The following is a 23,919-nucleotide window of genomic DNA, read 5'->3' as shown; positions in this document are numbered from 1 at the left end:
ACTTTGAAAAGCCTGAATCATTACATAAATTCAATTTCCTTACATTTTAAGTGGTCAGATGTGTTACTTATAATAGACACTTCCCAAAACTAAGAATTATGAAATGATTACCACCTCACTATAAAGCAAATTGTCTTTTTAAAAACATGTAATTTACTATCAAATATCTCTCTACAAGACACAATTTACCAATTAACACAAATTACAATTATCAAGTTCAGAAATGAATCTAATGAATTTTTAGGAGGGGCCCTCGTACCCAGTTTGGGCAAAGGTCAAAAGACAAGCTTCCTGGCCAGGACACAGTATATAAATACATCTTTAATCATAAAGGCCAGGTCAGGTTAGAACCCAGGATATGTAAAAGATCAAGAAACTAGGATCCCGAAATCAAGACCAACAAAGGTCTCAGCAGTATCTAAGCAGCAGCTTCCAAAATGTAATTCACCCCTTCTTCATTTCCCTAAATTCTTACATTCCAAAGCCAATTATTCTGGGTATCTAAAGAATATATACCTAGCCTTAAAGTCCCAAAGAATTTGGTTGCATCAATGGTTGAAAGAGCATTTTTGAAATGCTAATTTCAAAGCCTACCCAAAGAATCTGTTTTGCAAAAGCTCTCTGAGGTGATTCTCACATGCATCTGGGTCTGTCACCACTAGCCCAGTTACTAGCCTTCATTTTACACCTGAGAAAGCTGAGCCCCTACCCCCTCAAAAAGGGGAAGTAATTTAATCAAAACAAAAAGTGAGTTAGGGCTGTAAAATCCTAAGATTAATTTCATTTCAAGATGTGACCTGGTCCTCTTTCTAAAACCCCACTGAAATGACAGAATTTTATAAAACAGAGTAAGTCGGCTGCAGCAGCAGCAAAACAACAAATACAAAAAGAATACCCTTAGTGAACCAAAACTATTAAGGACATGCTAGAAGATACAAAGCAGATGGAATCAGACTGCTGGGCTCGAGAAAGCCACAAACCCAATCCAAATAATGGAGGGACCACTTTTGTTTGAAGGATCAAACATTCTTCACTGTACTTGTCCCAACTACAGTTGGTAAGGATCACTCTGCTAATAGGAAGCCTGTCTTGATGGTCTCTTACTATCAGTGTCAAAACCAGAGAGAAAAGACAGAATGCTTTTTTTTAATATAACTCAATGCAGCAGCAAAATCTTATAACAGACTCTGCCTCTTCCTTTTAGCTCAAAATCTGGAAAGCTCACTGGCCAGCACCTCCACATCCTCATGCCACAGGAAGAGCACAGGTCTGCAAACCAGGAGGGGGGGGCCACAGCAGAAAAGAGTGACAATTCTGAAGACACTCATAACAACTCATACTGATCAAAGGTATACCTCATCTATAAATGAACAGATAACCATGTATCATCAGAGAGTTGAAGAAAATTAGCAACCTGAAAGGAAGGTGCCAAGTCAAAGAAGCACAAGTGACCTGAAGCACTGCTAATGAAGGAAATAAGCAGAATTTTAAAACCTAATTGGAATCTTTGGCAGTAATTGAGAAGATACTGTATCCACAAAATACAAAACAGATTACCATGCAAAAGACAATTCTAGGAGGTAAAAATAAGACCCCTAAACCAAAAAAACAAAACAAAACAAAACAAAACACCAGTTGTAGAAGGGCCAGGACACAATGGACATGACTCAGCAAAACATTAAGGTGGCTCACATGTGTAATCCCAGCACTTTGAGAGATCGAGGTGGGCGGATCACGAGGTCAGCAGATCAAGACCATCCTGGCTAACATGGTGAAACCCTATCTCTACTAATAATACAAAATTTAGCCGGGCATGGTAGTACATGCCTGTAGTCCCAGCTACTCAGGAGGCTGAGGCGGGAGTATCATTTGAACCTGAGAGGTGGAGGCTGCAGTGATCCAAGATCATGCCACTGCACTCCAGCCTGGGTGACGAGCGAGACTCCGTCTCAAAAAAAAAAAAAAAAAAAAAAAAGTAAAACCCCCACACTTTACAGTTACACAGAAAATCATACTAACTATCAGAAAGAACTAAGAATCAGATAGGCATCAGACTTTTCATCTACAACAATAAATGTCAGAACATAAAAGTATAAAGACCTGGAAAGAAACTCAATTATGACCTCAGAATTCTGTATCTAGCTCCCTCGAGACAGGAAGCATATCTGTGTATGTTTGCCTCTGGATTCTCCACACTGATATGGATGGAGTACTTTATACAGAGTCAAATATTTGTTGAACAAATGATAACAGACAGCAAGTTCACAGAACACACTCCATACACATCCCCACAAACCGTTTCTAGGAAAAAAAAAAACAAACCCAGGATATTATTCAGGGATATACTTGAGGGGCAGGGAGCAGGAGACATAATGCAAGAAGTAGCAATAAGCAAAGGCAACAGTAACACCAATAGTGAAGTCTAAATGATTGCTGATAATTTCGCTGAAAGGTCACAGGCCATATTCTCTGACCATATTGATGCACTAAAAATACCTCAAAAGCCACCTGAAAATGCTTTTTAAATGTTTTTTTTCCTAGATAACTCTTGGGTAAAAGAAGAAATTGATCCTCATGCCTCAGTCATCCAACTCCTAAGTATGTGCCCCAGAGAAATGCTGGCACAAGGATACCACAAAATACAGACAAGAATGACCATAGCAGCAATCACTGTTCCTAATAACACTGGAAACAACCCACATGTCTGTATCTAGTCAAGGGGAAATGGTATGGTGTATTCAAACAATGGAGTAAATACAGCAATGCAAAAGAACTATAGCTACACACAATAGGAACAAATTTCACACACAATGTTGAGCACAACAAAGATATGAAAAAATACATATAGTATGATTTTCAAAAGTTCAAACAATAGGCAACACTACACTGTATTGTTGAAGGATGCATATATGAGTGATAACAGTAGAGAAACATAAGGCAAGATGAGCGTACAGAGGCATGGTGATCAGGAAGCAGCCTGCAGAAGGTTTCTGTAGTGCAAACAATGTGCCTTCTCTTCACCTTGGTGCTGGCTAGGTGTTAGTTCCCAAGTACTCGCTCTAACTATATGTTACACTAAGCTTATGTTTTACATAATTTCAATACATGTCATTTTTTTTTTTTTTTTTGAGGTGGAGTTTCGCTCTTGTTGCCCAGGCTGGAGTGCAGTGGCGCGATCTCAGCTCACTGCAACCTCTGTCTCCCGGGTTCAAGCGATTCTCCTGCCGCAGCTTCCCAAGTAGCTGGGATTACAGGCGTGCACCACCAGGCCCAGCTAATTTTTGTACTTTTAGTAGAGACGGGCTCTCTCCATGTTGGTCAGACTGGTCTCTAACTCCCAACCTCAGGTCATCCACCTGCCTTGGCCTCCCAAAGTGCTGGGATTACAGGCATAAGCCACCATGCCGGGCAAATAAAAAGTTTTAATAGTAAGAGCAATGTGAACACAGGATGCAATAAAATGACTTGGAAAATACAAACTATTTAGAAAATAGATTTTAAAACTTGTGCAATAAAGTCAAACAGCACCCAAAGAAAATGTATACCCTTACATGTTTGTTTAAAAAGCAGTTTAAATTACATTGATCCACTAAACTAGAAAAAGCAAAATAAACAAAAAGGGGAAATAATTAAGACATAAGGAAAACGTGAAAACAACCCACTAAATTTAAAAAATAAAACTAAAGGAGGATTCTTTCAAAAGACTAAGATAATAAAACAGTCACGCCTCTGATAAGTGATCAAGATAAAGAAAACTTTGAAAAGGGCATATAGCCACATGTGAATATGATGCAAAAAGTGAAAACTTTACACATCTTTACAACACCTTAGAAGTATGGGTGAAGTGTTCATTTCTTTTAAGAATCTACAGTTACGAAAACTAACTGAAGAAATGGAAAATCTGGAGACCAATACGCAGAAGAAGGAAAAAGACAAAGACTCATCCTCCAAATTGGACATTTATTTAAACCAGGGTTTGTCAGCCTCAGCAATATTGATATCTTGGGCCAGACAATTCTTTGTGAGGGTTCTCCTGCTGTGTTGTGGGATATTTTGTGACATCGCCTCTACCCACGGAATGCCAATAAGACCTCCCAACCGTCACCAGTTGTGACCACAAAAATGTCTCCAGATATTTCCAAATGTCCCATGGGAGGCAAAATATTCCTGCAGTTGAAAATTACTGTGTAAACTAGATCTACATCCTAGGTCTTAGAAAAAAGATGTAAAGCTTCCTGAGTTAGCCCTGCATACCCTTGATACTGAAATGAAATAAGAGCCTTAAAGGAAACAAACAAAACTATAATCTTATTTAATACAGAAGTAAAAATGCAAAAATAAAATATTACCATAGCCATTCTAACAGTGTTTATTATAGGAATGCAAGGATGATTCAAAATTAGGAAAATTTCATCAGGTAATTAACAAATTATATTTCTCCATAGAACTGTAGGCACAATCATGAAAAACAAGGCAGCTCTGTATGCATTAAGTCCACGTGATATTCAGTGAAAAACACAAGTTGCAGATGTCTTACAGAAAAAATCTGAACACTGAACACGTATTTCCACCATCTGCTCTTTGTCCTGAGGCTCCACTAGAAATACAGTGAAGAATAAACATTATATAAACACACAATTACAAAAAAAGAAATGGGGTTACCCACAGAAGAGAATTCACCTCCATTAGACAATGACAGTAAACGGAAAATGGTTAATTAATGGAGCAAGCAAACCAAAGTGGAGGTTGGGGGATACCAATAACAAGGAAGCTAATTTGTCCCACAGCAACCTGGAAAGGTTCTAGACTCAGACACCAGGTACCCCTGAGAGTGGGACTGATAGGCAAGACTGAAAACAGAGATTAACAAAAAGCATATATAGAGAACACATTTTCCAGGCCCTGAAACACACTGCTCTCCCCCATCTCCTTAAGCAGAACCCAAGCAAACATATCTACCTCAGGCAAGAGAATGTAGATTTCACCTCCAGAGGAATGGAGTAGTTCCAGCCATCATTTATGATTGCACCGGGAGATAAGATAGAGGGGTAGAGGATAACAATTAGGAATCAGCATACATTCCCCCTAAAAGCTATCAGTTGCCAAGTCTTGTCCATAAAGAACTCCCAATTTTTTATTTTTATTTTTTATTTGTATTGTATGTATGTATGTATGTATGTATGTATGTATGTATGTATGTATTTATTTATTTATTTAAGAAAGGATCTTGCTCTTTCACCCAGGCTGGAATGCAGGAATGCAGCAGCATGATCACAACTCACTTTAGCCTCAACATCCTGGGCTCAAGTGATCCTCCTGCCTCAGCCTCCCAAGTAGCTGGGACTACAGGTGGGTGTCACCACACCTGGCTTTTTTTTTTTTTAATTTATTTTTTGAAAAGATGGGGTCTCACAATATTGCCCAAACTAGTCTTGAGCTCCTGTGCTCAAGTGATCCTCCCACATCAGTCTCCCAAAGCACTGAGACTGTAGGTGTGAGCCACCACACCCAGCCTCCTAGTCTTTTAGTACCTCTCTCAAATATGAATGAACAAAAAAGGGAATTAAAAAAAAAAAAAAGAATACAGGCCGGGCACGGTGCCTCACGCCTTTAATCCCAGCACTTTGGGAGGCCGAGGTGGGCAGATCACCTGAGATCAGGAATTCGAAACCAGCCTGACCAACATGGAGAAACCCCTTCTCTACTAAAAATACAAAAATTAGCCAGGCGTGGTGGCACATGCCTGTAATCCCAGCTACTCAGAAGGCTGAGGCAGGAGAATCGCTTGAACCTAGGAGGCAAAGGTTGCAGTGAGCCGAGATCACGCCATTGCACTCCATCCTGGGCAACAAGAGTGAAACTCCGTCTCAAAAAAAAAAGACTACAAATGATAAGCAACATAGAATAGATATTTAAGGAAAGGTTTTAAAAAGAAAAATAAGACCAAAATAAACTAAGAAAAAAATTTATTAAAGAACAAAGAGACGCTAGGGAGAAGACAAGAGAGTATCAAAATCACTTCATAAAGACACTTGTGAATATATTACCTGAATAAAACAAAAATAGAATATGAATAAGGAATAATCAGAAAAGAAAAAGTTCTTAGAACTCAGGGTTCATCTTGAGAGTTGGTCCCCAATGAGCCATACCTCCTGTTATCATGTCCTTGGACAGGCCCATCCCACAGTGAATCTGGGTTGGCCTCAAGACTCACTTTAACCTATAGAATTTGTTAGAAATGACACTGGACCTGTTCCAGGTCTAAGCCTTAAGAACACCTGGCAGCTCCACTTCTGTGCTTCTAGTAGCCAAAGTAAGTACTGACTATCCTCTTGGAGAAAGAGAAACCACATGAAGAGACCTGAGAGGATGAGATGCTATGCAGAGAGGAAGGCCACATGAAGAAACACCAAAGCAGCAGACCTGTGGGTGAAGTAGCCGTCTCAGACATTCCACTGCAGCTGAGCATCCAGATGACCAGTCCCTGACACCGTCTAACCGCACAGTGAGAGATGCCAAATGAGACCAGCAGAAAAACTGTCCAGCTATCCCCAGTTAACCCATACAGTAGTGACAGATACAAATGTGTAGTTTTATGCCATTATGTTTTGGGAAAATTGGTTAAGCAACAATAAATAATCAAAACAAAACTTAAAGTTATGACTGTCCAAATAAAATTTCCTAAAAGTCAAAAAATAAGAAAAATATTCCAGAACTTAAAATAAAAATAAAAATTAGAAATGACGTGAGATACAAGACTCAAATAAGAGGACTAAAATCCAATTAACAGACACTTCAAAATGAACAAATAAAATGGAAAGGAAAAAGTTAACAAAAGTATGACAAGATTCAAGATCCCAACTTTGAAAGAGCCTATCCATAGGCCTATCCATTCAGTATACCCAGCACAGTGTATGAAAAAAGACACACACTAAGTACAATGTTGTACTATTTCAGCTCACCAAGGAAAAGACAAACTCCTAAAAGCTTCCAGAGAGAAAGTCATGCATAAATGAGTGAAACTCAGGGTGACATGAGGCTTCACCACCACGACTGGTTAGAAGACAACAGCACAGACTTTGAAATTCTAAGGCAAAATTATCCTCAACCTAGAAATACATAATCAACCAAACTATCAATCAAGTGTGAGGGTAGACTATGACAAAAGTGAATAGTGATGGGGATGTGCTATGCACCAGGCACTGTTTAAATGGTTTACATTACCAACTCATTTAATCCTCACAGCTCCCTAGAAACATAGGTACTAATACTATTACTGGTTCCCCCATTTTGCAAATGGAAGTTGATGCATAGAGCAATTATGGAATCAGCCCAAGGGCATACAGCTAATAAGTAGTAGAACCAAGATTCAAATCTATCTCAGACTGGCTCCAAAACCTAAACACTGCATTGTACTTTTTCAGAAGCCAGAGATCAGAAAATATACCACTCCATGCTTTCTTAGGGTTTTACTTGAGGACACAGTCAGGTAAAATGACAAAGGGAAAGCCAAAGAAGATGACATGGGATCCAGGAAACAATGGATTTACTCTAGGAGAGCAGATGAGAAAAACCTCAAGATGACATCTGCACAGCCAACCTGAAGAACAACCTGCCAAAATGGGCACAGAGGAGCCAAAGGCTTTGGAAGAGAAGGAGATCTCACAGAAAGGGCTACAACAGAATTTTTTAAATTAAAAATTACTATTATGAGGAAGACACTGCAAAACAAAAAGCAACACCAAGAAAAGAAAATCCTATCCTAAATATTCTACAAAGATTGGCTTTACAAAGTCCTAATGATAATCAGTGATTACTTATATGACTAAAGATAATATTTAAGGAAGGGAAAGTGGGTGGTATTAGAGCTAAATTCTCATGTATTATACTAAAAAGTCAATAGCTGATGCCTAAATAGGTAAATCCAGGAAGAAGTTAGGGGTGTGGTGAGCTAGTGGAGATTTCTGTTGCTTGCAGGAGACAACATTTGGGCGAGTCCTTAAGAAGCACAGACAGACTTAAGGAGATGGCATTTCTAGGTAAAGGCAAGTCAATGAGCAAAGACAAGCAATGAAAGAAGCAAGAGCATTTATGGACACCAGGAATATTCACAACAAAAAGCTGGTGTTAGGGAAAAGGGCAATTGTTTGCCTGCCATACTAAATACCAGCAGCTCCAAAGAATGAAGAGGTTAGTTTTAGTATCTAAAACAGAACAAACAATTCAATAGGAACAGAAAAACTAACTTCTAAATAAGTTGAATAATTAAAAAAAATCATCCTAGTTTGACTTTTGTTTGAGACAATTTATTTTAGCTCTTCAACACTAGAGAATTTTTACTTTACCTGACCCATGGGTAGTGGTTGATCTGGCATCTCAACATCCAGGTGCTTAGGAAGGTTATATAATCTGCAGAGTCCACATATCTACCAATTCAATTGCTGATGAAGCTACAAAACACATTTCAGTAAATAAGCATTATGTTAAAGAGCCCTTAGAAGACATCAATAATGCCATGACTACTGCAATCAATCCAGTAGGAAATAAAAAAGTTTGTTACTGCTCAACTGCAGCTTACAGATTTAAAAAAAAAACTCTTTGAAATATTTTCAGGAGCCTCTAGTTTAAGAAAGTTACTATGGCTTAGGGTATAATCACTACAACCGATACCTAATGGAATGACAACAATAAAGGCAGAGGAAGGAAGTTCCAGACATTGTCCCATTTCTCATTGCTACCTTGTTTTCTTGGAAACTTACAACTTCAAACAAGAGAACACTACTGCATTAATGAGGTGACCCAAAAAAAAAAAAAGAAAAAAAAAAACCAAACACAGGCAGTGTTGTTACACATGGATTATAAAATTATATGTTCCAGTCATAGTTAAAAGTACAAAAGCAAATGTGATCCAGCAGACAGAGCCTGGAAATCTAGATGACCTTGGATATCGTATCTAATTCCCTGAGTTGGAGTCTACTCATCTGTAAAACAAAGAAATGAAAACTTTCCCGGAATAGTAAAGATTAAATGAAACCTGTAAAACACTTGATACTTAGTAAGCTCTTAAGTGTCTGTCTAAAAAATAATAATTCACTAGGAAACTGCAAAGAATAACTGTAAATTTCCATGTTTAAGTCCAAATTGTATTGTAAGCATGTTTACTTTAAGGAAATAAGCAAGGTAAACTACGTGTACAAGTGTGGTTTTCATTGTTTAAAATGTTTTTGAACGTATAAGGTGACTCATATGGGATCTAATAAGGCAACTCACTTCACTTGGTCAGGAACAATTTTCTGGGTGTCTCTGACCAAGAAAAGAGATGAAGAGAAAGAAGCAGGTTTACAAAGGACAAAGAAAGAAGACACAGGATTAGAATGGGTTAACGAAGCAAAGAATAAGCATTCCCAAAGTGAACAATGAAGCAAGTGGAAACAGGAAGGTTGAACCATAAATTAGGATCCACCAAAAATCCTCATGCTTAAAAGGAAGCCAAGCCCCAGTGTGGATTCGTTATGCACCCAATGTGCTCTTTTTTGTGCTAAGTACATAATGAAGATGAGGCAGGGTGATCTGGACACAGACCTGGACACTCTGACCACTGGCACAGAAGAGGCTACAGGAGTGCTGGGGTGAAACAGGAATTAAAAGAAATTAAAGAATGTGAAACTACCATCAGAGTGAACAGGCAACCTACAGAATGGGAGAAAATTTTTGCAACCTACCCCTCTGACAAAGGGCTAATATCCAGAATCTACAAAGAACTTAAAACAAATTTACAAGAAAAAATCAAACAACCCCATCAAGAAGTGGGTAAAGGATATGAACAGACACTTCTCAAAAGAAGACATTTATGCAGCCAACGGACACATGAAAAAACACTCATCATCAATGGCCATCAGAGAAATGCAAATCAAAACCACAATGAGATACCATCTCACACCAGTTAGAATGGCAACCATTAAAAAGTCAGGAAACAACAGGTGCTGGAGAGGATGTGGAGAAATAGGAACAGTTCCACACTGTTGGTGGGGCTGTAAACTAGTTCAACCATTGTGGAAGACAGTGTGGCGATTCCTCAAGGATCTAAAACTAGAAATACCATTTGACCCAGCCATGGCATTACTGGGTATATACCCAGAGGATTATATATCATGCTGCTATAAAGACACATGCACACGTATGTTTATTGCGGCACTATTCACAAAAGCAAAGACTTGGAACCAACCCAAATGTCCAACAATGATAGACTGGATTAAGAAAATGTGACACATATACACCATGGAATACCATGCAGCCATAAAAAAGATGAGTTCATATCCTTTGTAGGGACATGGATGAAGCTGGAAACCATCATTCTGAGCAAACTATCGCAAGGACAGAAAACCAAACACCTCATGTTCTCACTCATAGGTGGGAACTGAACAATGAAAACACTTGGACACAGGACAGGGAACATCACACACTGGGGCCTGTTGTGGGGTAGGGGGAGGGGGGAGGTATACCTAATGTAAATGATGAGTTAATGGGTGCAGCACACCAACATGGCACATGTATACATATGTAACAAACCTGCACGTTATGCACATGTACCCTAGAACTTAAAGTACAATAATAATAATAATAAAGAATGTGTAAGGAAAAACTCAGTTGTATGTAAAAAAAAAAAAAACCCAATTCCTCCTAAGAAAGAACAAGAGGTGGAGTCCTTTAAAAATTAACTGTCTGTCTTTCTGAGGCTAATGAACCTTATCTCTCCTCCTCTCCCAGGCATTGTGAAGACCCTGTTTCTCTAGCTGTGCAGCTGCAAGGTCACTAGACAGATTTCAAGTTGTAAAACATGTTTTTCCTTGAAAAGTAAGAAATAATGTAATGCATGTCTCAACTGAATAACTGTCTTTGTTTCTTGCTTCTGTAATATGCTTCCTCCTGCACAGATCTCCCCCCACCCCACAAAATGCTTAAAAGGTAACCTGACTCTTTGTTCAGGGCTCAGTCCTTTAGATGTTAATTTGACTGGGCCAGTGCACCTAAATAATAATATATATCCTCCTCAACCCCTCAGTCTCTCTGATTCCTAAATTATCCCACTGCAGGGGGAGAGAGGCAGCAGGGTAGTGGTGTCATACCAAACAACAAGAAAGACAGGGTAGTGGCCAGGCACAGTGGCTCACACCTGTAATCTCAGCAATTTGGGAGGCCGAGGCAGGCGGATCACCTGAGGTCAGGCGTTCGAGACCAGCCTGGCCAACATGATGAAACCTCATCTCTACTAAAAATAAAAAAACTAGCTGGGCATGGTGGCAAGTGCCTGTAATCCCAGCTACTCAGGAGGTTGAGGCAGGAGAATCACTTGAACCCAGGAGGTGGAGGTTGCAGTGAGCCAAGATTATGCCATTGTACTCCAGCCTGGGTGACAAGAGCAAGACTTCATTGAAAGAAAGAAAGAGAGAGAGAGAGAAAGAGAGAAAGAAAGAAAGGAAGAAAGACAGGGTAGTACATTTTCCATGGATTTCAATTTTACTCTCTTCCCCCACCACACACACACAAAAAGCATTTGAGGGATGGGAAGAAGAAACTGAGATCACAGGGAAAATAGTAAGAGACGTTCAGGACAGGTCTTAGAAATTTACTAGTTTGGGGGAGGTCAGAGAACAGTAGCATATAAAAGAATGCCAAGACAGTTCCCAGGTTTAGGCATGGGTGACTAGTTTGATTATTTCATTTTGTCCCACTCACAATGACAAGGAGAATTATTGATGGAATACATGATGGGGCGGATAGAGTGCTAGGAGGTGAATACATGAAAATTTAAATATCATTTTGAACACCCCTGTCATGCCAAGTGAGATTCCCTAACGTATATGATATACAGACAGATATATGGGTTTGAAACTCTGGAGATGAATACGGATTTAGGAATCCCTGGAACACAGGTCATGACTTAAGTAATGGGAGTCAAAGATTACTCAGAGAAAGCACAGAATGAGAAGAGAAGAAAGAAGTAGGACAACGAAGAAGAGATCGGAGGAGACCAAGGCAGGGTGATAAGATCAAAACAGGAGAAAAGAATCCGATAAAAGTCCCATTCAATTATCATGTCCCTTCCCAGAGGACAGGGACATGCCTTTTTTGTCTTTTATACCCAATTATCACAGGTCCTGGCATAGAAGCCACACAGTTTTTTTTTAATTGTGTTCTACTATTCACAGTTTCCTGTATCCACCAGGGGAGAAAAAAGCAAGTATAAACTAGCACAGACATAGATTTTTTTACACTGTATACTAAAGGGGTCAGATTATATACAATATTTTATGCCTTACTTTTTTACTTAATACATCTTAGAAGTTTGCACATGCTCTTATGGAAAGACTGGCTGCATTCTTTTTGGTCTACAACAGAATATTCTGTTATAAAACTGTACACTATAATTTTTATTTAACCAACTCTTTATTGGTGGACATTAAGAATGGAGGAATGCTTCAACAAGGGAACAATCAACAGAATCAAAATACTGCAGAGGGGTCAATTTGGGGACTAAGAGGGGAGCCACTGGATTTGGCAACTAAGATAAATTTTAGCGCAACGATGAAGGCAGAATCCAGATTATAATGAGCTCAGTGAAAAAAGGTGAAGACATGTAGCTTATTCTCTCAAGAAACTAGGCTATGATAAACTGGCAGAGGCTGTAAGAGTGGGAGGTGAGTTGTTTTCTCCTTCATGTAAATATATTTACTTTTTTAAACACTACGCCCAATTTTATATCCTACTTCATTTAACTTTTGAACATGTTTATGTATGTATGTATGTATGTCATGTGATGTTTTAGACACTGAAAAATAACTCATTTCTGCTATTATAAAACTGTTATCTTTAGATGTTCAGAAGCAACTTCCTAAAAGGAGGTAGCAGTAATGGAGCTATGTCTATCATTCTTTCCATCAACCCCCTTGCTGGAGATGTAAACATGTGTCCATCAAGCCTTTAATTTTTACCTCTTATCTTCATTGCTCTCCATACAAAACTTAACTCTTTTTTTATATCTGTATATGTGTATTTATATGTATATCTATATCGAGAGAGAGAGAGAGAGAGAGTCTTGCTGTGTTTCCCAGGCTGATCTCAAACTCCTGGGCTCAAGTAATCCTCCCACCTTGGCCTTGAAAGTGCTGGGATTACAGCGGGATCCACTGTGCCCAGCCTCAGCCTTAACTCGTAGAATATCTTCAAACTGATGTTCTTCTGTTCTGCTTTTTAAGAATAGATGTGTTTAAACCAACTCAACTTATTTTGACAAAAATTGGAGTTGACTCAAACTTCCTCAAATGGCCAGTTCTCCTAAAACTATTTACAGAATAATCTGTCTTATCACTATTAAGTTAAAATACCACCTTTTCCTTATACTAAATTCTCATTTGCATGACTCTGGTTTTAAACTTCCATTGCCTTTATCTGTCTGGCCCAGGGCTAGTCCACAATATTTTATTTAATATCTGGTTGAAAGAGTCTATACTTTATTATTTTTTATTATTTACTCTTCTAAACAAATTTTAGAGTCATTTTGTCAAGTGCCAAAAATAAATCTGCTGGAATTTCTACTGAAATTTGTATATATACATATACATACACAATTTATATATATAAATATATATATGAAATATAAAATGTATATATATACACACCCTTTTGTTTATTTATTTTATTTTATTTTTTTTAGACAGGGTCTTACTCTGTCACCTAGGCTGGAGTTCAGAGGCATGATCTCAGCTCACTGCAACCTCTGCCTCCCAGGCTCAAGTGATCCTCCCACCTCAGCCTCAGAAGTAGTTGGAACTACAAGTGTGTGCCACAGACACTCAGCTAATTGTCATCTACCCGCCTCAGCTTCCCAAACTGTTCGGATTACAGGTATGAGCTACTGTGCCCAGCAGAAATTATATTTATAAATTAATATGAAGACATGGTGATAACATATTTATAACATGAAATCTGCTCATTCAGGAACACAGAATGCAAATCTTTCATTCCTCTCAGCAAAATTTTGTCATGTCCTTGATAAAAGTCCTGCACATCTAAGTTTATTCCCAGGTATTTAATTTTTGCTGAAATACCTGAAAAAATACTTCATCACTATATCTTCTATGTGATTATAGCTAACATTGGGGAAGGCTATTGATTTTTATATAAAAGAACTTGTTTAACCAGTAATCTTAAAAATTGGTTTTTTTCAGTTGGTTCCTTTGGATATTTTTAGGTAAACAATCATGTCAACTGAAAATAATGATTGTTATTTTTCTATAAAGACTATGACATCATGGGAAAATACAGTAAATACTTTTTAAAAGAATATAAAAGGGCTGGGCGCAGTGGCTCACACCTGTAATCCCAGCACTTTGGGAGGCCAAGGTGGGCAGATCACGAGGTCAGGAGATCCAGACCATCCTGGCTAACACGGTGAAACCCCATCTCTACTAAAAAATACAAAAAATTAGCCAGGAATGGTGGCAGGCGCCTGTAGTCTCAGCTACTGGGGAGGCTGAGGCAGGAGAATGGTGTGAACCCAGGAGGTGGAGCTTCCAGTGAGCTGAGATCACGCCACTGCACTTGAGCCTGAACGACAGAGCGAGACTTTGTTTAAAAAAAAAAAAAAAAAAAAAAAAAAGAATATAAAACTATAGAGAATACGACCTCAACTATTTAAACATATGTATAAAGGTTATGTATTTCACCAGCAAAGAAAAAACATATACTGGTAGAAAATAGCCATCACGTCAACTGTCAACAGTGGTTATATTAGGTAAAGAAATTATGGGAGACTTTAATTTTTTTCTTTTTTCTGTACTTTACTAATTTTCTCAACAATGGTTGCTTATGAGTTTTATAATTAAAAAAAGTTTTTAAAATTTTTCCAACATGGAAAGTTATATTTCTTTACATACTAAAACAAAAACAAAACTTTCTATTTGAATACCTATGGCAAAACCCTGTCTCTACAAAAAATACAAAAAATTAGCTAGGTAGAGTAGTACACACCTGTAGTCCCAGCTACTCTGGAGGCTGAGGTGGGAGGATCACCTGAATCCCCAGAGAATGAGGCTCCAGTGAGCCGTGATCATAGCACTGCATTCCAGCCTGGGAGACAGAGAAAGACCCCATCTCAAAAAAAAAAAAAAAAAAAAAAAGAAATATCCATAATGATCTAAAATGCCTATCTGTATGAGATTGTCCTTTGTTCACATTTTTTCAAGCAAATATCACACAATAAATTGAATGCAGGTGCAAATGACATATCAAACATCAAAGAAATTTGCAAAAGATGTTAAGATTGTATTACTTTGGGTTTAGAAATTTTCTTTTCATAAAAGCATTTATAACAATATTTTGTGAGCTTTTAAGGAATATTTTAAGTATTTCTGATTTAATTTCTAGTGATAAATACCAATAGATATAACCTATATACAGAAAAGCTCCTTGGGCCCTCAATATACTTTTAAGAGTGTAAAGGAATCCTGACCCCAAAACTTGGAGAACTGCTGCCTTCCCCTCCACTTTCTTCCTTCCCTAGAATTTCTTCCTTGGAAGAAACATTCCTTTGCCATTCTATGTTAACTTACATAGTTCCACTGAGGCCAGTTTTGCTACCTCCCTCCCATCTTTCCACATCCCTCTCTTGACACAAAACCTGACCAAAGGACTCTACCGGCCCACCCCATTTCCAGTGATCAGCTGTCAGGTGGGCTAAGCCAAGAAAATCTGGGTTTTCCCTGAGACTAGACCTCTCTTTCTGGGAAAGATGGAATCACAGGGACAAGATTGGCCACCTAGAGGTAGTCAGAATTCATCTTGCCTAAATGGGAAGAGGTTAGGCAAGTTTCTAGAATGCCAGACTGCTTTCTAGAAAGTCAAAGATAATTATACTTTCTGCCATGACTGTGAGAATGCCCAGTTCATTGCACACTTTCTAACATTTTTACCAATCTGATAAATAAAAGCTGGTACCTAGAAGAAAAAAAGGCTGGGTATGGTGGCTCATGCCTGTAATCCCAGTATTTTGGGAGGCCAAGGTGAGTGGATCACCTGAGGTCAGGAGTTCGAGACAAGCCTGGCCAACATCATGAAACCCCATCTCTAGTAAAAACACAAAAATTAGCCGGGCATGGTGGCAGGCACCTGTAATCCCAACTACTCAGGAGGCTGAGGCAAGAGAATCACTTGAACCTGGGAGGCGGAGGTTGTAATGAGCCAAGATCATGCCATTGCCCTCCAGCCTAGGCGACAAGGTGAGACTTTGTCTCAAAAAAAAGAAAAGTTTCCATACAATATAATTTGTTTCATCTCTAAAAACCAATTCAGCAATAACTGAAAGCCACCACTTGGAAGGTTTCAAGGATTTAGCTCTACCTGTTGATGTCCAAAGCATTAGTTAAGGTAGAAAAAAAATACACACACACACACACTCACCCCTACGTAGTCAGTACCAGGAAACACGAAAGACTAGATGGTATAGTCATCCAACACAAAGCACACAATAACTGAAGGCACTGTAGAGGAGTAACTTATGACACAGATCTACAATATTGTTGAGTGAAAATGCAGATTACAAAAAAAAATCTGATTTTTTAAGGGAGAGGGAACACATACAAGCAAAGGAGAAAAGAGATGAGCAGATGACTGAAAGATACAAAATTCTGATAGTGGTACATTCTGAGTGGTAGAATTATCGGTATTATTTTCTAGTTTTGCCTAAAAATTTTCTAAATTTCTTAAAATAAGAACTTTTTGTTATCCATATTATAAAATATCCATCACCCCAGGAAACTTAACCTTGAGCACAAACTCTATAACATGTTCCCTCTACCTCGGGAGAATTAGCTCCACCTCTCTTCCCCTTAAGAGAGGTGCCCCTAGGAAGAGGAGGTATTCGCTTTGTAAATGCTCCTTTAACCAGCTCAGAGGTCCAAAACCTAAAAACAGAGTTCAAGCCACACTATTAGACGACTCCTGTGGAATAGCAGATCAAATTAACCAATTTCCAGGACCACAGTTACATATACTTGGGCTGAGTTAATGTCCATCCTAGGCATCCTTTTCTCAGGGGAAGAAAGAAGCATGATCCGTAGAGCTGCTGTGGTAGCCTGGGAACATGAACAACTGTCCTGGCCAAAACATTCATGCAGCAGACCAAAATTCCCCAACCAAGACCCCCAGTGGGACAATAATAATGCAGCCCACTGAAGAGGATATGCGAGAACTTAGGGAAATGATAATAAAAGGGATTCGGGAGTCAGTACTCCAAACCCAAAATCTTACTCGAGCATTCGACATACAACAAAGGAAAGATGAAGGGTCTATGGAACTTTTAGACAGGTTGAAAGAACAAATGAGAAAATATGCTGGCCTAGATTTAGAAGATCCTCTTAGGCAGTGAATGTTAAAGCTTCATTTTGTTACTAACAGCCAGATATCACATGGAAATTACAAAAGATAGAAAATTGGAAGGACCGTCCCATGAACGAACTTCTTAGAGAAGCTCAGAAAGTGTGTGTAAGGAGGGATGAGGAGAAGCAAAAAGAAAAAATGAAAATTATGTTACCCACCTTCCAACAGGGGGCCCCAAAGGATAAAACACACCAGTATTACTCTCTGTTACCTGGAGACCCACATACTCCCAAAGCCTCCCAAGAGCCAAAACCTATAAAGATCCTAGGCCCCCACTTCCTAAGCCATATAAAGAACATAAGGAGGCAAAGCTGAGAAATCCAAAAATAGAGAGAAGAGACAGAATCAATGCTTCAATTGTGAGAAAGTAGGCCACTTCAAGAGGTATTGTCCCGAATTAAAATCAGAAAGAGAAGTCGTCCCATTTACAACCTTTGAGGAGGAATAGGGGGGTTAGGAGCTCTGTCTCTTTTACCTTGAATCCCACCAAGAGCCCTTGATAAATTTAGAAGTGGGACCCAAATCTGAGGTTATGACCTTTTTAGTAGACTCAGGAGCAGCCTGCTCCTCTGTTACCTTCCCCCACAATTTAACCTGGTCCTCAGAGGAACTTGTAGTCTCAGAGGTAAAAGGAGAGGGAATCAAACTAAAAATTTTAGAAGAAACAGAAATCAGATGTAAAAACTGCTCAGCTAATGTTGAATTTTTGTTAATTCCAGAGGCAGGAACTAATCTATTAGGAAGAGACTTAATGTTAAAATTAGGTATAGGTTTACGTATTGGCTCTGAAGGATTCTACACTTCATTAAAGCTGCTCACCACTGCAGAAGAAACATACATTCATCCTGATGTTTGGGCAAGGGAAGAAAATTGGGGAAAACTCCAAATTCGCCCTATAAAGTTAAAAACCCCTGGAGAAATAGTAAGAAGAAAGCAATATCCTATTCCTTTAGAAGGCAGAACAGGCCTGAAACCTGTAATTGAAAGCCTCATCAAGGATGGGCTCCTTGAACGCTGTATGTCCCCTTATAACACCCCAATACTGCCTGTGAAGAAACCAGATAGGTCATGTCGACTAGCATAAGACCTCTGGGCCATCAACCAGACAGTCTAGACTACTCATCCTGTTGTCCCTAATCCTTAAACCATTCTCAGTAAAATTCCATATGAACATCAATGCTTTACAGTAATAGGTTTAAAAGATGCCTTTTGAGCATGCTCCTTGGCTGAGGACAGCCGAGACGTTTTTGCTTTCGAATGGGAAGATCCCCATTCTGGATGATAGCAACAGTATCAACAGACAATTCTACCCCAAGGCTTCACAGATTCCCCTAATCTCTTTGGTCAAATTCTAGAACAAGTGTTAGAACAAGTTTATACCCCAAAATGTATATGTCTGCTCCAGTATGTAGATGACTTATTAATATCTGGTTAGGCTATAGAAAACGTATCCGCTTTTTCCATCATATCCTTAACCATTTGTAAGGAGAGGGGCTATGGATTTCAAAGAGAAAGCTTCAATTCATAGAGCCTGAAGTTAAATACCTAGGACACTTAATAAGTAACAGCAAACAAAGGATAGGGCCTGAGAGGGTTGAAGGGATTGTATCCATACCTTTGCCTAAGACTAAACAAGAACTCAGAAAATTCCTAGGGATAGCCGGATATTGCCGCTTATGGATTGACTCATATACCCTAGTCACAAAGCTTCTCTACCTAAAACTCACCCAAGAAAAGCCTGACCCTCTCCTGTGGACTTCTGAAGAACTCCACCAGGTTGAGGAGCTAAAACATCTGCTTATAACTGCCTCTGTTTTAGCTTTGCCTTCCCTAGAAAAGCCATTTCACCTTTCTGTTAACATAAATAAGGGGGTAGCTTTAGGGGTCCTTACCCAAGAACACAGAGGTCATCAGCAACCCATGGATCTCCTATCAAAAGTTTTAGATCCAGTAACCTGCGGATGGCCTGAATGTTTCAATCCATTGCAGCTACCGCCTTGTTAACTAAAGAAAGCAGAAAACTAACCTTTGGGGGTAAGTTAGTTGTAAGCACACCCCATCAGGTTAGAGCCATCTTAAATTAAAAGGCAGGAAGGTGGCTTACTGACTTGAGAATTTTAAAGTATAAAGCTATCCTGTTAGAAAGAGATGATTTAACACTAACCACTGATAATTCACTTAACCCAGAGGTTTCCTGACTGGAGATCTAAATCTAAAGAGACCTGAGCATGAGTGTTTAGATTTAATTATCATACAAAAGTTAGGCCTGATTTAAGAGAGACCCCTTACACAACGGGGCAGGACTTATTTATAGATGGCTCTTCCCAAGTAATTGAAGGAAAAAGGCATAATAGGTACTCAGTAGTAGATGGGGAGGCACTTGAAGAAGTAGAGTCAGGAAGACTGCCGAATAATTGGTCTACCCAAACATGTGAATTGTTTGCATTAAATCAAGCCTTAAAGCACTTGCAAAACCAAGAAGGGACTATTTATACTGATTCCAAGTGCACCTTTGGGGTAGCTCACACCTTTGGAAAAATTTGGACTGAACAAGGTCTTATTAATAGCAAAGGCCAAGACCTGGGCCACAAAGAATTAATCATCCAAGTATTAGATAACCTGCAGCTGCCAGAATAGCTATTGTCCATGTTCCAGGACATCAGAAAAGTATTTCTTTTCAAAGCGGAAGGAATAACCTAGCAGATCAAATAGCCACACACACTGCCGTTTCCTCTGAAAATGCCTGTTTTTCACTTAGCCCCTTGCCTTCCTCCCCCGACTGCAGTCCCCATCTTTTCTCCTACTGAAAAGGAAAAATTAATAAAAATAGGAGCCAAAGAAAATTTAGAAGGGAAATGGGTGTCACCAGACCAAAGAGAAATGTTATCCAAACCCCTCATGAGGGAAATTCTCTCTCATCTGCATCAAGGGACTCATTAGGGACCTCAAGCTATGTGTGATGCAGTCCTCGGGGTCTACAGATCTATAGGAATTTATATTTTGGCAAGACAAGTTACAGATAGTTGCCTAGGATGTAAAAAGACTAATAAGCAGATCCTCAGAAAACCACCTGTTGGAGGGAGAAATCCAGGATTAAGGCTGTTCCAAAGTGTCCAAATTGATTACACCGAAATGCCCCCAATTGGTCACTTAAAATATTTATTAGTGATAGATCACCTTACTCATTGGGTAGAAGCTATTCCCTTTTCAAGTGCAACTGCTAATAATGTAGTCAAGGCATTAGTTGAAAATATTATGCCCAGGTTTGGATTAATCGAAAATGTTGATTCAGACAATAGGACTCATTTCACTGCACATGTCATTAAGAAACTAGCCCAAGTACTAGATATAACATGGGACTACCATAACCCTTGGCACCCACCTTCATCAGGAAGAGTAGAAAGAATGAATCAGACTCCGAAAAACCACCTAACCAAATTAGTCCTAGAAACTCGGTTGCCATGGACTAAATGCCTCCCCATGGCCTTGTGAAGATTCCGAACTGCCCCTAGGAAAGTGTCAGCTTACCTCCTTATGAAATGCTGTATGAGTTGCCTTATCTACACTCCACTGCTGACATTCCTCGTTCGAAACAAAAGATCTGTTTCTCAAGAACTATATACTTGGTCTATCCTCCACTTTCTCTTTCCTTAGGACTAAAGGCCTCTTGGCACACACACCACCCCTTGAATTTCCAGTTCACCACCACCAGCCCAGAGAGAGACCACATTCTCATCAAAGGTTAGAAAGAAGGGAAGCTCAAGCCCACCTGGGAGGGACCTTATCTAGTGTTTCTAATGACTGAGACAGCCGTCCACACCACCGAAAAAGAATGGACTCATCATACCTGAGTCAAAAGAGCACTACCCACTCCACAATCATGGACAGCTATTTCAGGGCCAACTCCAACCAAGTTAAAGCTAAAACAGGTTTGATCCTCTTATGCTGTATTTCTTTTCCCCTTCTATTGCTAGTCCTCTCGTTATTCATGTAACTAGGTCGAGCTCACCCCAAACTATTACCTTTGATGCTTGCCTTGTTATACCCTGTGGAGATCTCCAAAGTCATAAGCAACTCTCAGCCTCAGAGAAGTATCTCTGTCCCTTTCAGACAAAAGACTCCCCCATTACAACTCTTGTTCCTTACGAAATGTAGGGAAACAGGCCTGCCACAGCTGGAATGATATTATGTGGACAACTGAACATCAGGGCTGGACCTTGTCAACAGGCAGTTGTAAGTCCCTAAAACCATATTTGCTTTGTTAAAGGAAACATCCCCCGCCCCCCGACTGCCAGTATAACCAATGTAATCCAGTGCAAATTTCTATTCTTATCCCCACTTCTGCCAACCCTAAACCTACTTTAAGTTGCTTATACGGCATGGGAGCCAAAATAGCAGGGACACATCTTATAGAATCCTTTGAAATGCGTTTCATTACTTTCTCACCTCCTCCACCTCCTTCTACACTCTCTCCCAATGAAACCACTGTTCTTCCTTCAACCAAGGATAAAATCAAGGTAGCCATTGTAGAAGTTAAAAATTTGAAACAAACCATAGCAATTGAGACAGGGTACCAAGATGCGAATGCTTGGTTAGAAGGGATTAAATATTCTGTCCACACTCTAAACAAAAACAATTGTTACGCTTGTGCGCATGGCAGGCCAGAGGCCCAGGCTGTCCCCTTTCCACTCGGATGGTCTTCCAGCCAACTGGGCATGAGCTGTATGGTAGCTCTTCTCCAAGACCCCACAGCCTGGGGTAATGAATCCTGCCAAGCTCTCTCTGCTATTCCCTAAAGTCCAACACCCTGACGGTCAGCCCCTGAGGGCCATCCAGCCTCCAGCTACTGACACCAATTTTACCTCGGGTCTCTCACAACAAGGGGAAAACTTGGCATTTCATGGAGACCTAAAGGGATGTGGTGAACTTAAACTCTCCCAAGAGCTTACCAGTCAGTCTGCCCTTGTTCATCCTTGAGCATATGTATGGTGGTATTGTGGTGGACCCTTACTGGACACTCTGCCAAGTAACTGGAGCGGTACTTGTGCTCTAGTCCAACTGGCCATCCCTTTCACCCTAGCATTCCATTAACGTAATAGAAGAGAAAATCATAAGAGAAGAAGTGCCCTTCATGGGTCCTTTGACTCCCACATTTATATAGATGCTATTGGAGTTCCACGAGGGGTACCAGATAAATTTAAGGCCCGAAATCAAACAGCCGCAGGATTTGAATCTGTGCTGTTTTGGTGGTCAACTGTAAACAAAAATGTAGATTGGATAAACTACATTTATTACAACCAACAAAGGTTTGTTAACTACACAAGAGATGCCATTAAGGGAATAGCCGACCAATTAGGTCCCACTAACCAAATAGTCTGGGAAAATAGGATAGCCCTAGATATGATGCTAGCACAAAAAGGTGGTGTCTGTATCATGATTGGAGTCCAATGACGTACTTTTATTCCTAATAACACAGCCCCTGACAGAACAGTAACAAAAGCTTTGCAGGGCCTAACCTCCTTATCCAATGAGTTAGCAAGCAATTCTGGAATAACTGATCCCTTTACAAGTTTAATGGAGAAATGGTCTGGAAAATGGAAAGGATTAATGTCCTCAATATTTACTTCTCTTGCAATTGTTATAGATGTGCTTATTCTTGTTGGATGCTGTATCATACCATACATTCGTGGACTACTGCAAAGACTCATAGAGACAAAACTTACCAAAACCTCTCTTAGCTCTCCTCCACCCTATTCAGATAAGCTTTTCCTTCTAGAAAACCAAGCAGAACAGCAAAGCAAAGACATGCTAAAAAAAGTTTGAAGAGGAAGAATTATAAAAATTAAGAGGGGGGAATTGTTAGGTACAGTAAGTTCCTCTTCAAAGGTTTAACTTGTTCAACTTCCCTGTTCTTTGTTCCTAAGAACAATTTCCCTGTACCTTCTCGACCCTACTTACCAGCTTAGTTACCTGCTTAGTAACCTGCCTTGTAAACAACTCTTCCCACCAGTCCCAACCTGTAACTCACATTCTCCCTCCCTTCCTTATTAGAGAAAATATTCACAATAGCCAACTGGGCCAGCAAAGATTGTGCAGTCCTACCCCAGCCCATGTTGGAATGACACAGATATAGGGACTGCATTAGGGATAAGAACCCCTGCTCCACCCCATTTGGTGTGTGCTCTTGCAATCATGACTAATGCAAGCAGCATACTTGCAGAAGCAAATTGTCTTGCTGAGAAAACTTTTTTGCCTGAGTGCTGGTTCTTCCTCACAGCACCATTCACTTGTTTCTAACAATCTCGCTAAAAGCAGCCACTTATGCAGAAAGAGTAAAAATTTATGCTCTACAAGTCATATAAAAAATGAAGTTTCATTTGTTTACCGGCTAATTTACTTCCTGGAAGACATTTTTCATTCTGAAACAGTGATTCCCTACCAAGAGTTCACAGATGCCAAGAAGTCCATAAAAGGAGTAATGGA

General features: G+C 39.6%; 1 protein-coding gene across 2 annotated transcripts in view; it reads right to left on the bottom strand.

The window, feature by feature from the left end:
- The window catches only part of LOC129013883 (ubiquitin-conjugating enzyme E2 Q2-like), a 57,475-nt gene that overhangs the window by 14,423 nt on the left and 19,133 nt on the right, over positions 1-23,919 (bottom strand). The gene's annotated exons all lie outside the window — the stretch shown is intronic.

The sequence above is a fragment of the Pongo pygmaeus genome, chromosome 16, assembly GCF_028885625.2.
Source record: "Pongo pygmaeus isolate AG05252 chromosome 16, NHGRI_mPonPyg2-v2.0_pri, whole genome shotgun sequence".
Taxonomy (NCBI): domain Eukaryota; kingdom Metazoa; phylum Chordata; class Mammalia; order Primates; family Hominidae; genus Pongo; species Pongo pygmaeus.
The sequence above is the reverse complement of the archived record's forward strand: the minus strand, read 5'-3'. Positions and strand labels throughout refer to the sequence as shown.